The sequence below is a fragment of the Mobula birostris genome, chromosome 2 (genome assembly GCF_030028105.1).
Source record: "Mobula birostris isolate sMobBir1 chromosome 2, sMobBir1.hap1, whole genome shotgun sequence".
NCBI classification, from domain to species: domain Eukaryota; kingdom Metazoa; phylum Chordata; class Chondrichthyes; order Myliobatiformes; family Myliobatidae; genus Mobula; species Mobula birostris.
Genome location: NC_092371.1, coordinates 163,659,827 through 163,672,183, shown reverse-complemented (window position 1 = coordinate 163,672,183; position 12,357 = coordinate 163,659,827). Strand labels below are relative to the sequence as shown.

General features: G+C 42.9%; 1 protein-coding gene across 1 annotated transcript in view; it reads left to right on the top strand.

Annotated features, from left to right (window-relative positions):
• Positions 1–12,357, top strand: part of prim2 (DNA primase subunit 2) — a 306,308-nt gene that overhangs the window by 891 nt on the left and 293,060 nt on the right. The window contains exons 2-3 of the mRNA XM_072278120.1: positions 4,529–4,621; positions 5,007–5,080. The gene's annotated coding sequence lies outside the window, so the exon portion shown is untranslated. The remainder of the gene's footprint in view (positions 1–4,528; positions 4,622–5,006; positions 5,081–12,357) is intronic.

Below are 12,357 nucleotides of genomic sequence, written 5' to 3'. Positions count from 1 at the left end.
GTGTATTGCTCTAAAAACCATTGTTTATACACTTCAAGAAGTCCTCTTTCCTTTGCTTTCACTAATCAGGCTGAACCAATGTATATGTGGACAAAAGTCATGCATGATTACTATTGCAGACTCAACCAGCTCCATCAGGGGCACAAGCCTCCCACCATTGAGGACATCTGTAAAAGGCAGTGCCCCAAGAAGGTTATCAGTATGAGGGAAGAGAAGTGAGAGCAGTTACTATTACAAGAGAGAAGGTGCTGAAAGACCTAAAGATACACAAGTCACCCTGGCAAGATGAACTGCACCCTCAGGTTCTGAAAGAGGTATCGGTAGAGATTGTGGAGGCATTAGTAATGATTTCTCAAAAAAAAAATCATTGGACTCTGGCATGGTGCCAGAGGACTGGAAAATTGCAAATGGCACTCCACTCTTTAAGAAAGGAGGAAGGCAGCAGGAAGAAAGTTACAGACCAGTTAGCCTGACCTCAGTGGTTGGGAAGTTGTTGAAGTCAATCGTTAAGGATGAGGTTATGGAGTACTTGGTGACACATGATAAGATAGGACAAAATCAGCATGGTTCCCTTAAGGGAAAATCTTGCCTAACAAACCTGTTTGAATTCTTTGAGGAGATTACACATATGATAAAGGAGATACAGTAGATGTTGTACATTTGGACTTTCAGAAGGCCTTTGACAAAGTGCCACACACGAGACTGCTTACCAAGTTAGGAGCCCATGGTATTGAAGGAAAGTTACTGGCATGGATAGAGCATTGGCTGATTGGTAGGAGACAGCAAGTAGGAATAAAAGAATCCTTTTCCGGTTGGCTGCCAGTGTGTAGTTGTGTTGGTGTTGGGACTCCTTTTTATGCTGGATATCAATGATTTAGATGGAATAGATGGCTTTGTTGGCAACTGTGCAGATGATACAAAGATTGGTGGAGGGGCAGGTAGTGTTGAGGAAACAGAAAGGCTGCAGAAGGAATTGGACAGATTAGGAGAATGGGCAAGAGGGTGGCAAATGAAATACAATGTTGGAAAATGCATGGTCATTCACTTTAGTAGTAGAAATAAATGTGTAGGCTATTTTCCAAACAGAGAGAAAATCCAAAAATCTGAGATGCAAAGGGACTTGGGAATCTTTGTGCAGAACACCCTCAAGGTTAACTTGCAGGTTGAGTCAGTGGTGATGGAGGCGAATGCAATGTCTGCATTCATTTCAAAAGGCCTAGAATACAAGAGTAGAGATAGGATGCTGCGGCTTTATAAGGCACTGGTGAGTATTGTGAACATGGGGCTGAGGGGAAAAAAAAGATCAGCCATGATCAAATGACAGCATAGACTCAATGGGCCAAATGGCCTAATTCTGCTGATTAATTTTATGGTCATTCTTGGTTAACTTGCAGCATGAAATTCAGTAGCATCTAAATAACTGCTTGAGTCAACTTACACTGTTAAGTCACCTACCTTATTGCAAATACTTCCCACATTAATATTATAATTTTAGTCTTTTATTTGCTCCTCACCCTTATTTTTGCTAACTTCTACTTTCACTTTTTTCTTTTCTCACTTCAGCTGTCTATTCAAGTTCCTATTGGATAAGTCGCCAGGAGATAATTATTCTCATTCTCCACAAATTAATAAACAATTATGTTTTATTGGATAGATCTAATTATCTCCGCCACACCAGGTACTCCCAACCTTGATGTCATGGACCTCTACCATGAAAGAAAGTTGGGAACCCCTGCTCTACACATTCCCCAACTGTATTTCACAGTATACGTTCTGTAAATTATATAATCCTCATCTTATATCACAAATGGTAATTCACTTGCATCTCTGAATATTATCACAGCTGACCAGGTAACTTCTTCCCTTACACTGAGTGGTGAACCCAACTACACCCAAAACTACAGGAAAAAAATCCAACAAGGCTTTACTGGATTCTTTAACAGACAAGGTACAGGCAGAGGGTCCAAAAACTTCACAGGTAAAATCAAAATAAAAATAATCTACTGTTTCAGAAACTAGAGTTTCCAACAAAGGAAAACAAGACTTCACTAACAAAGATTATTCCAAAAGAGAGTAAAGAAACAAGAGGCAAGGAACTTACAAACAAGGTAGAAGTGATATGCATGATCTAATAATTAATGGGCAGGTGAATAGGCAGGGGCTGGCCTTGTCATCTCTGCCTCCCTCTAGTGGCCATTCAAGGTGTGTTAAATATATTGGAAACAAACCAGAGGAGGAATTCTCACAGATTACAGTCATTCCATCTGGGGCACTTCCTGCAGCAGTTTATTGCCATATTTTTGTGGTTTTGATGAACTGCTCATTTAGCTTCCTATTCTTTGGAAATGGTTGTCTATATTAGGACAAGTTAAAATGTACACTTGTCAGCTATGAACAAGAGAAAATCTGCGGATGCTGGAAATCCAAGCAACACACACAAAATGCTGGAGGAACTCAGCAGGCCAGGCTGCATCCATGGAAAAAGAGTACAGTCAACATTTTGGGCTGAAACCCTTCGGCAGGACTGGAGAAAAAACGCTGAGGAGTTGATTAAAAAGGTGGGGGGAGGGAAGAGAGAACCATTAGGTGATAGGTGAAACCCAGTGGGGGAGGAATGAAATAAAGAGCTGGGAAGTTGATTGGTGAAGTGAATTAATAGAAAGGAAAGGGGATAGGAAATGGGGGGGGGTGTTGGGAGGCATTACCAGAAGTTTGAAAAATTGAGGCTACCCAAACGGAACATAAGATGTTGTTCCTCCAAACTAAGTGTGACCTCATCACGACAGTGGAGGAGGCCATGGATGGACATATCAGAATGGAAATGGGAAGTGGAGTTAAAATGGTTGGCCACAGGGAGATCCAGCTTGTTCTGGTGGACAGAACATAGATGCTTGGTGAAGCAGTGTCTGGTCTCACTAACGTACAGGAAGGCAAACTGGAAACACACTGTAGTCGCATAGGGAGTGATCCCTGCAGAAAGTAGAAGGGGGGGGGAGGGAAAGATGTGCTTGGAGGTGGTAGAATTTTCAGAGAATTATGTGCTGGACGCGGAGGCTGGTGGAGTGGTAGGTGAGGACAAGAGGAACCCGATCCCTGGTAGGGTGGCGGGAGGCTATGACTTGTCAGCTATGACTCATTTACAGTTTTCTAATTTTTAAATCAGAAGATTGTGGTTTGAAATCCCACCCCTGAGATTTGCATCTCTCCGTCAGCTCTGGACAGGGAGAGCTCTATGACTGTTTTTAACAAATGCCTTATAAGACCATAAGAGATTGGAGCAGAATTAGGCTATTTGGTCCATCAAGTTTGCTCTGTCATTCCATTATGACTGACTTATTTTCCCTCTCAACTTCATTCTCCTACTTTCTCTGTAACCTTTGACTCCCATACTAATCAAGAACCTATCAATCACTGCTTTAGATATACTCCATGAATTGGCCTCCAGAGCCATCTGTGGCAATGAATTCCACAGATTCTCGGCCACCTGGTGAAATAAATTCCTCCTTATCTCTGTCCTAAAGGGATGTCCTTCTATTCTGAGGCTGGCCCGGATAGTCCTTGACTTGCCCCACTATTTGAAACATCCTTTCCCTGTCCACTCCATCTAGGTCTTTCAATGTACGATAGGTTTCAACTCCAGTGAGTACAGGCCCCAAGGCTATCAAATGCCCTTTGTATGTTAACCCTTTCATTTCATTCACATGAGTCTCATCTGGAACCTCTCCAATACCAACACATTAGATAAGATGCTCAACACTGCTCTCAATATCCTAGATCTGCCAGCTTTATGATTTTGAATTTTGCCTGACTTCAACTAATGACAAATGACTACAGTAAAAATCTGATAATGCGGTATCCTTGAAAGTTTGATGGTGCCAGTTTAATGTATTTACTCGACTATTTCAAACAGTTTTATTTCACTTTACGCAACACACATCAAAGTTGCTGGTGAACGCAGCAGGCCAGGCAGCATCTCTAGGAAGAGGTACAGTCGATGTTTCGGGCCGAGACCCTTCATCAGGACTAACTGAAAGAAGAGCATATTTCACTTTATATGTTTTTCTCTGGTGTAATAAACTTTCCAGTGAATCCAGAGTTTTTAGAGGGAACCTGGCTCTGACCTCCTGCAACTTCAGTTCCAACCACTTGCAGAATGGACCCCAGCCTGACTCTGGACTCCCAGTTCTGAATGTACATTTAGGACCCTTTGCTCATATTCTAGACCACTGAGTGAAGAAGATGGTGGACCATTAGGGTTTCAGAACAATTGGATGCCGGATTATCAGAGATTTGCTGATTGGATTATGAGATTCTCTGATGCAAAACAGAAAAAAAACCCTCACATTAAGGGAACCAGCGATTCTGGGGGATAGTTCAAGAAAATGGGACTGAGGTAGGATATCAGAAATAGTCCTACTGAATGTCAGAGCAGGCTTGAAGGGCCTATTTATATGTATAGATAAATCTATGCATATAAGCTATCTTAAGGATTTACATTCATTGTGCTTTTTTATTATTGTGTTCATAGGTTCATTTAATTGTCAAAGTATTCATGTACAATCAACTCTTGAGTTGTTCTTGTCAACATTTATTCAATTATGATCATCACTAAAACAGTTTGGTAAGTTGTTTTCTTTACCCATTCCTTTTTACACTTCTGTTTGTGCGATCTTGCTCTATGTAAACTGATATTCAGTTTCCTGTATTACAACTAACTGCATTTCAGATGGAATGATGCTGTAACCCTGAAATAAAGCACAAAATGTGCTAACAGAGTATTCATTATGTCAGGCAAAATTCACACAATGTTATGTCACAGGGAAATCACCATTCATTGTACTGCAAACCCCCACATAAATGCAAGTAGTTCCTCACAAAATATTTATTACGTAATCAACTTCATGTTCCCATTTATTTTTAAACTTTTAAAACTTAATATTTTGCATATAAAGCCATATTTTATGTCTTTATCTTTCCACAAATATAAATTATCTATTTTCCTGTAGGTGACAGGCAGACTGATCTACGTTCAAAGACTCAACAGCCAGCCTGGATAAGTATCATGTCACAGACTGTATCAGTAAGTGTATTGGGGATTGTGTAAAGAGGACAATCGGGTGTTCCCAAATCAGAAACCATGGATGAACTGGGAGATGCGCTCCCTACGAAAGACTAGGACAGTAGTGTTCAGAGCAGGTGACCCTGATATTTACAAGAAATTGAGATATGACCTTCGTAAAGCTATCAGGAATGCCAAGGAACAAGTTTAAGTGTGAGACCAGCTAACAGACAATGCAGGGCTTACGTGCTCTACTGGGCTACAGGACAAAGACAGGCAGAATTATCAACAACAGCATCTCTTTCTGATGAGCTTAATGAATCCAATGCATGTTTTGGACAGAAGAAGATTGGAGAGTCACCACCTAACACACCTTGCTGATAAAATCCCTCATGTTCCTGACATATTTATCTAGGCAGTAGCATCTCCATCATGATTATCATCAAAGGTGGTGCCTCATTAGAAACATAGAAAACCTACAGCACAATACAGGCAGTTCGGCCCACAAAGTTGTGTTGAACATGTCCCTAGTCCCTACCTTAGAAATTACTAGGCTTACCCACAGCCCTCTATTTTTCTAAGCTCCATGTACCTATCCAAAAGTCTCCTAAAAGACCCTATCGTATCCGCCTCCACCACCGTAGCTGGCAGCCCATTCCACACACTCACCACTCTCTGAGTTAAAAACGTACCCCTGACATCTCCTCTGTACCTACCCCCCAGCAACTTAAACCTGTGTCCTCTTGTGGCAACCATTTCTGCCCTGGGAAAAAGCCTCTGTCTATCCATACGATCATTGCCTCTCATCATCTTATACACCTCTATCAGGTCACCTCTCATTTTCCGTCGCTCCAAGGAGAAAAGGCCGAGTTCACTCAACCTATTCTCATAAGGCATGCTCCCCAATCCAGGCAATGTCCTTGAAAATCTCCTCTGCACCCTTTCCATGGCTTCCACATCCTTCCTGTAGTGAGGCAATCAGAACTGAGCACAGTACTCCAAGTGGGGTCTGACCAGGGTCCTATATAGCTGCAACATTACCCTTTGGCTCCTACATTCAATTCCACGATTGATGAAGGCCAATACACCGTACTCCTTCTTAACCACAGAGTCAACCTGCGCAGCTGCTTTGAGCGTCCTATAGACTTGGACCCCAAGATTCCTCTGATCCTCCACACTGCCAAGAGTCTTACCATTAATACTATATTCTGCCATCATATTTGACCTACCAAAATGAACCACTTCACAATTATCTGGGTTGAACTCCATCTGCCACTTCTCAGCCCAGTTTTGCATCCTATCAATGTCCCGCTGTAACCTCTGACACACTATCCACAATATCTCCGACCTTTGTGTCGTCAGCAAACTTACTAACCCATCCCTCCACTTCCTCATCCAGGTCATTTATAAAAATCACAAAGAGTAAGGGTCCCAGAACAGATCCTGGAGGCACTCCACTGGTGACCGACCTCCATGCAGAATATGACCTGTCTACAACCACTCTTTCCCTTCTGTGGGCCAGCCAGTTCTGGATCCACATAGCAATGTCCCCTTGGATCCCATGCCTCCTTACTTTCTCAATAAGCCTTGCATGGGGTACCTTATCAAATGCCTTGCTGAAATCCATATACACTACATCTACTGCTCTTCCTTCATCAATGTGTTTAGTCACATCCTCAAAAAATTCAATCAGGCTTGTAAGGCACGACCTGCCCTTGACAAAGCCATGCTGACTATTCCTAATCATATTATACCTCTTCAAATGTTCATAAATCCTGCCTCTCAGGATATTCTCCATCAACTTACCAACCACTGAGGTAAGACTCACTGGTCTATAATTTCCTGAACTATCTCCAATCCCTTTCTTGAATAAAGGAACGACATCCGCAACCCTCCAATCCTCTGGAACCTCTCCCGTCCCCATGATGATGCAAAGATCATCGCCAGAGGCTCAGCAATCTCCTCCCTCGCCTCCCACAGTAGCCTGGGGTACACCTCATCCGGTCCCGGCGACTTATCCAACTTGATGCTTTCCAACAGCTCCAGCACATCCTCTTTCTTAATATCTACATGCTCAAGCTTTTCAGTCTGCTGCAAGTCATCACTACAATCACCAAGATCCCTTTCCATAGTGAATACTGAAGTAAGGTATTCATTAAGTACCTCTGCTATTTCCTCCGGTTCCATACACACTTCCCCACTGTCACACTTGATAGGTCCTATTCTTTCACATCTTATCCTCTTGTTCTTCACGTACTTGTAGAATGCCTTGGGGTTTTCCTTAATCCTGCCCGCCAAGGCTTTCTTATGGCCCCTTCGGGCTCTCCTAATTTCCTTCTTAAGCTCCTTCCTATTAGTGTTATAATCTTCTAGATCTCTAACATTGCCTAGCTCTCTGAACCTTTTGTAAGCTTTTCTTTTCTTCTCGACTAGATTTATTACAGCCATTGTACACCATGGTTCCTGTACCCTACCATAACTTCCCTGTCTCATTGGAACATACCTGTGCAGAACTCCACAGAAATATCCCCTGAATATTTGCCACATTTCTTCCATACTTCTCCCTGAGAACATCTGTTTCCAATTTAAGCTTCCAATTTCCTGCCTGACAGCCTCATAATTACCCTTCCTCCAGTTAAACGCTTTTCTAACTTGTCTGTTCCTATCTCTCTCCAATGCTATTGTAGAGGAAATAGAATTATGATCACTATCTCCAAAATGCTCTCCCACTGAGAGATCTGATAGTACAGCCTCTCCTCTTGTAGGCTTATCTACATATTGTGTCAAGAAACCTTCCTGAACACACCTAACAAACTCCACCCCATGTAAACCCCTTGTTCTAGGGAGATGCCAATTGATATTTGGGAAATTAAGATCTCCCATCATGACAACTCTGTTATTATTACACCTTTCCAGGATCTGTTTCCCTATCTGCTCCTTGATATCCCTGTTACTATTGGGCAGCCTATAAAAAACGCCCAGTAGTATTATTGACCCCTTCCTGTTCCTAACTTCCACCCACAGAGGCTCTGTTGACAATCCCTCCATGGCGTCCACCTTTTCTGCAGCTGTGACACTGTCACTATCTCTGATCGACAGTGCCATGCCCCCACCTCTTTTGCCTCCCTCCCTGTCCTTTCTGAAACATCTAAAACCCGGCACTTGAAGTAACCATTCCTGTCCCTGAGCCATCCAAGTCTCTGTAATGGCCACCACATCATATCCCCAAGTACTGATCCACGCTCTAAGCTCATCCACTTTGTTCACAGCACTCATTGTGTTAAAATAGATGCATCTCAAACCTTTGGTCTGAGCACGTCCCTTCTCTATCACCTGCCTATCTTCCTTCACACACTGTCTACAAGCTTTCTCTATTTGTGAGCCAACTTCCTGTTCCCCAGTCTCTTCAGTTTGGTTCCCACCCGCCAACAATTCTAGTTTAAACTCTCCCCAGCAGCCTTAGCAAACCTTCCCGCCAGGATATTGGTCCCCCTGGGATTCAAGTGCAACCTGTCCTTTTTGTACAGGTCACACCTGCCCCAAAAGAGGTCCCAATGATCCAGAAATCTGAATCCCTGCCCCCTGCTCTGATCCCTCAGCCACGCATTTATCCTCCACCTCATTCTATTCCTATACTCACTGTCACGTGGTACAGGCAATAATCCCGAGATTACTAACTTTGCAGTCCTGCTTCTCAACTTCCTTCCTAACTCCCTGTAGACTTTTCTCAGGACCTCTTCCCTTTTCCTACCTATGTCATTATTACCAATATGTACTATGACTTCTGGCTGGTCTCCCTCCCACTGCAGGATATCTTGGACGCCACCTGAAACATCCCGGACCCTGACACCTGGGAGGCAAACTACCATCCGAGTTTCTTTCCTGCGTCCAGAGAATTGCCTGTCTGACCCCCTAACTCTCAAGTCCCCTATCACTACTGCCTTCCTCTTTCTTTCTCTACCCTTCTGAGCCACAGGGCCAGACTCTGAGCCAAAGGCACGGCCACTGTTGCTTCCCCCAGGTAGGCTGTCTCCCCCCCCCAACAGAACTCAAACAGGAGTACTTATTGTCAGCGATACAGCCGCAGGGGTACTCTCTAGTACCTGATACTTCCCCTTCCCCCTCCTGACTGAGACCCACTTGTCTGTCTCCCATGGCCCCAGTGTGACCACCTGCCTATAACTCCTTTCTGTCACCTCCTCACTCTCCCTGACCAGGTGAAGGTCATGAACTGGCTGGTTTGGGTGCTTGGAGTTAGGAGTCGAGAGGAGATTAAGTGTGTGTTGGAAGCAGTGGGTTGAGACGGCTGAATGGAAAATGGTGGAGAGAGAGAACATCAAGGAAAGAGCCAAGCTGTTGAAGGAAGTTCGGCGAGAGTGGAAGTGATAGAGATGGAGGTCGGCGGGAAGGAGGAACGGAATGGAAAGAGGAAGAAAAGAAAGCAGAGGTACGGGATATCAAACTCTGAGGAATCAGCGGATGATCAAAGCAGGACAGCAAACCAATGGAAAGAAGATGAAATTAAAGCAATTATAAAACTAAGTGAAGACGGGGCGTCATTTGGTGATTGAAACCCGATTCGTTTGACGAAGATGCTCAACAAAATTCTAGGCGAGATTAAAGGAGCAAAGATTTTACGAAATGGATCGCTATTAGTGATTTGTCGGGATAGTTCTCAGCAAGGCAAAGTGTAAAATTATGTAAAATAGACGGCAAAGAAGTACAATGCTCAATACCCAACAATAGAAAGTGAATTAGAGGAGTTATTTCGGGGATATCAACAAAAGTTACTATGGATGAAATTAAACAGAACACAAAAGGAGCAAAAATTATTGAGGCCAAACGTTTGAAAGTTACATGAAATGGGAAAAAGTGTGATAGTTCATCGGTAATGATTAACTTTGATGAAGAAAGATTGTCGACTAACGTTTACTTAGGGTATATGTGTTATGCGGTTAGAATATATATACCACTGCCTTTAAGATGCTATAAATATCAGAAATTCGGGCACATTGCGGCAGTCTGCAGAGGAAAACAAAGGTGTGGGAGATGCGCTGGAATACATGAATATGGGAAATGTGAAGCGAGCGCTAGGCTGAAATGCTGCAATTGTGGCGAGGAACACAGCGCAATTTATCGAGGGTGCAGTTATAGCAAGAAGGCGGCTGAGATACAATATGTAAAAGTAACTCAAGGAATCAGTTATACAGAGGCAGTGAAAGAAGTTGATGAAAAACGGCTGTCAAGCAAACAAATACAGGGAATAATAAACTGGTGAATTGTGAGCTGTAATATGAAAAATAAGGATACACTTAATGAGTAGAAAGGAGTTCGTGCTTTTTATGGTGGATGCAATTAATTGTTCAGCGCAAACAAGCAAAAGAACTGAGAAAATTAAAATTATCGTCAAGTCTGCAGAAAAGTATCTTGGTATTAAAGGAATTCGGTGGGAAGAAGTCAAAGAAACGCTGAATGGAGGATCCAACAGTTCACAGGCAGGGGAGATGGAATCTTAATGGCAGTATACTTATCGCAAATGGTTAAGAATTTAAGAAATGTTTCAGAATTTAAGGAAAATCCTCAGATTTTATGGTTGAAGCCCAGGGTAAATGTGCAGAACTACAACAACAAATAGAAGTACCCGACAAGAACAACGGTGAGTTGGAAAGAGATTGGAAAATGGAGGAAATTATTACAAGGATACAAAAGGAAAGAGAATTTGTTGCAAGGTGAATTATCTACATTCAGATTATAAAATGAAAACGTGGAAGCAAATGAAGAACTCCGAGGTCTCAGCAAACAACTGCAGGCTACGATCCAAGAAAAGGAAAACCCGAAAAAGCAGATAGACTTGGAAAAACAATAAGTTTAAAAGTATAACGTGCGATAATTACTATTCTTTAACAAGATGATTTTAGTCTTACAAGTGATGTAGATGAAATCAATGTAATTGAGGTAATGCAACTACGTGAAAACGTGTGACATAATTAGGGAAGAATAGCAGTTTGCGGCATTATCTAATGAGCGCATTAAGCATTCACGAGGAATTGCAACTACAGAGTGAAGCTAATAGAGAACTGCAGGCTGAACTAGATTGGCTAAAGTAGAGAACTCCAGGACATATTTGGTTGGAACACCACAAGTCTAGCAGGTGGCGGTAATGCACTGAAAACTGGTTGCCAACCGCCATTAGACAAAAAAGAAGAAGAAAGAAGAAGGTGAAGGTCATCAAGCTGCATCTCCAGTTCCCTAACTTGCCCTTAGGAGCTGCAGCTCGACACACCTGGTGCAGATATGTCTGTCCAGGAGTCTGGGAGACTCCAGGACCTCCCACATCTGACATCAAGCACAGAAAACTGACCTCACACACATAATTCCTCCTTTCTGCAAATAACACCTCGCCTCGTCCCGTTACCACATAAGCCCATTGAGCCAAAGGCCTATCACTCTGCTACCCGCTGGATATAGCGGTCTTCTTTTTAAACTGTGGGTACATTAGATCTACCCACAGCTTCCTACTCCATTACACTTACGACTGCATGGCCAATTTCTACAAATTTGCAGATGATACCACTGTAGTGAGCCATATCTCAAATAATGATGAGTTGGAGTACAGGAGAAAGATAAAGATCCTAGTGGTATGGGGTTGTCAAGACAACGATCTTTCTCTCACAAACAAGAGAAAATCTGCAGATGCTGGAATCCAAATAACACACATAAAATGCTGGAGAAACTCAGCAGGCCAGGCAGCACCTATTATTATCAACGTTTTGGGCTGAAACCCTTTCTCTCAATGCTGGGAAAACAAGAGTCATTGACTTCAGAAAGGCAGCAGTGCATCTGTCTACATCAACAGTGATGAAGTTGAGGAGACTGAGTGCTTCAAGTTCCTGGGAAGGAACACTGCCAGTACTTCATTCTGGGTAAACCACATTGATGTCGCAGCCAAGAAAGCTCACCAGCACCTCTATTTCTTCAGGAGGGCTAAAGTAATTTGTTATAGCCTTTTGACCCTCACCAATTTTTACCCATACACCATAGAAAGCATCCTGTGAAGGTGCATAATGATAGGATGCAATGGCAATTGCTCCACCAATGACTGCAAGAAACTACAGAGAATTGTGGGCATACATCAGCACATTATGGAAACCAGCCTCTCTTCCATGGAACTGTCCTTCTCGCTAACTTGGTAAATCAGCCAGCATAATCAAAGAACTGATCTACCCCAGATACCCTCTATTCTTCCCTCTCCCATTGGGCAAAATATACAAAAGTCTGAAAGCACATACCACCAGTCT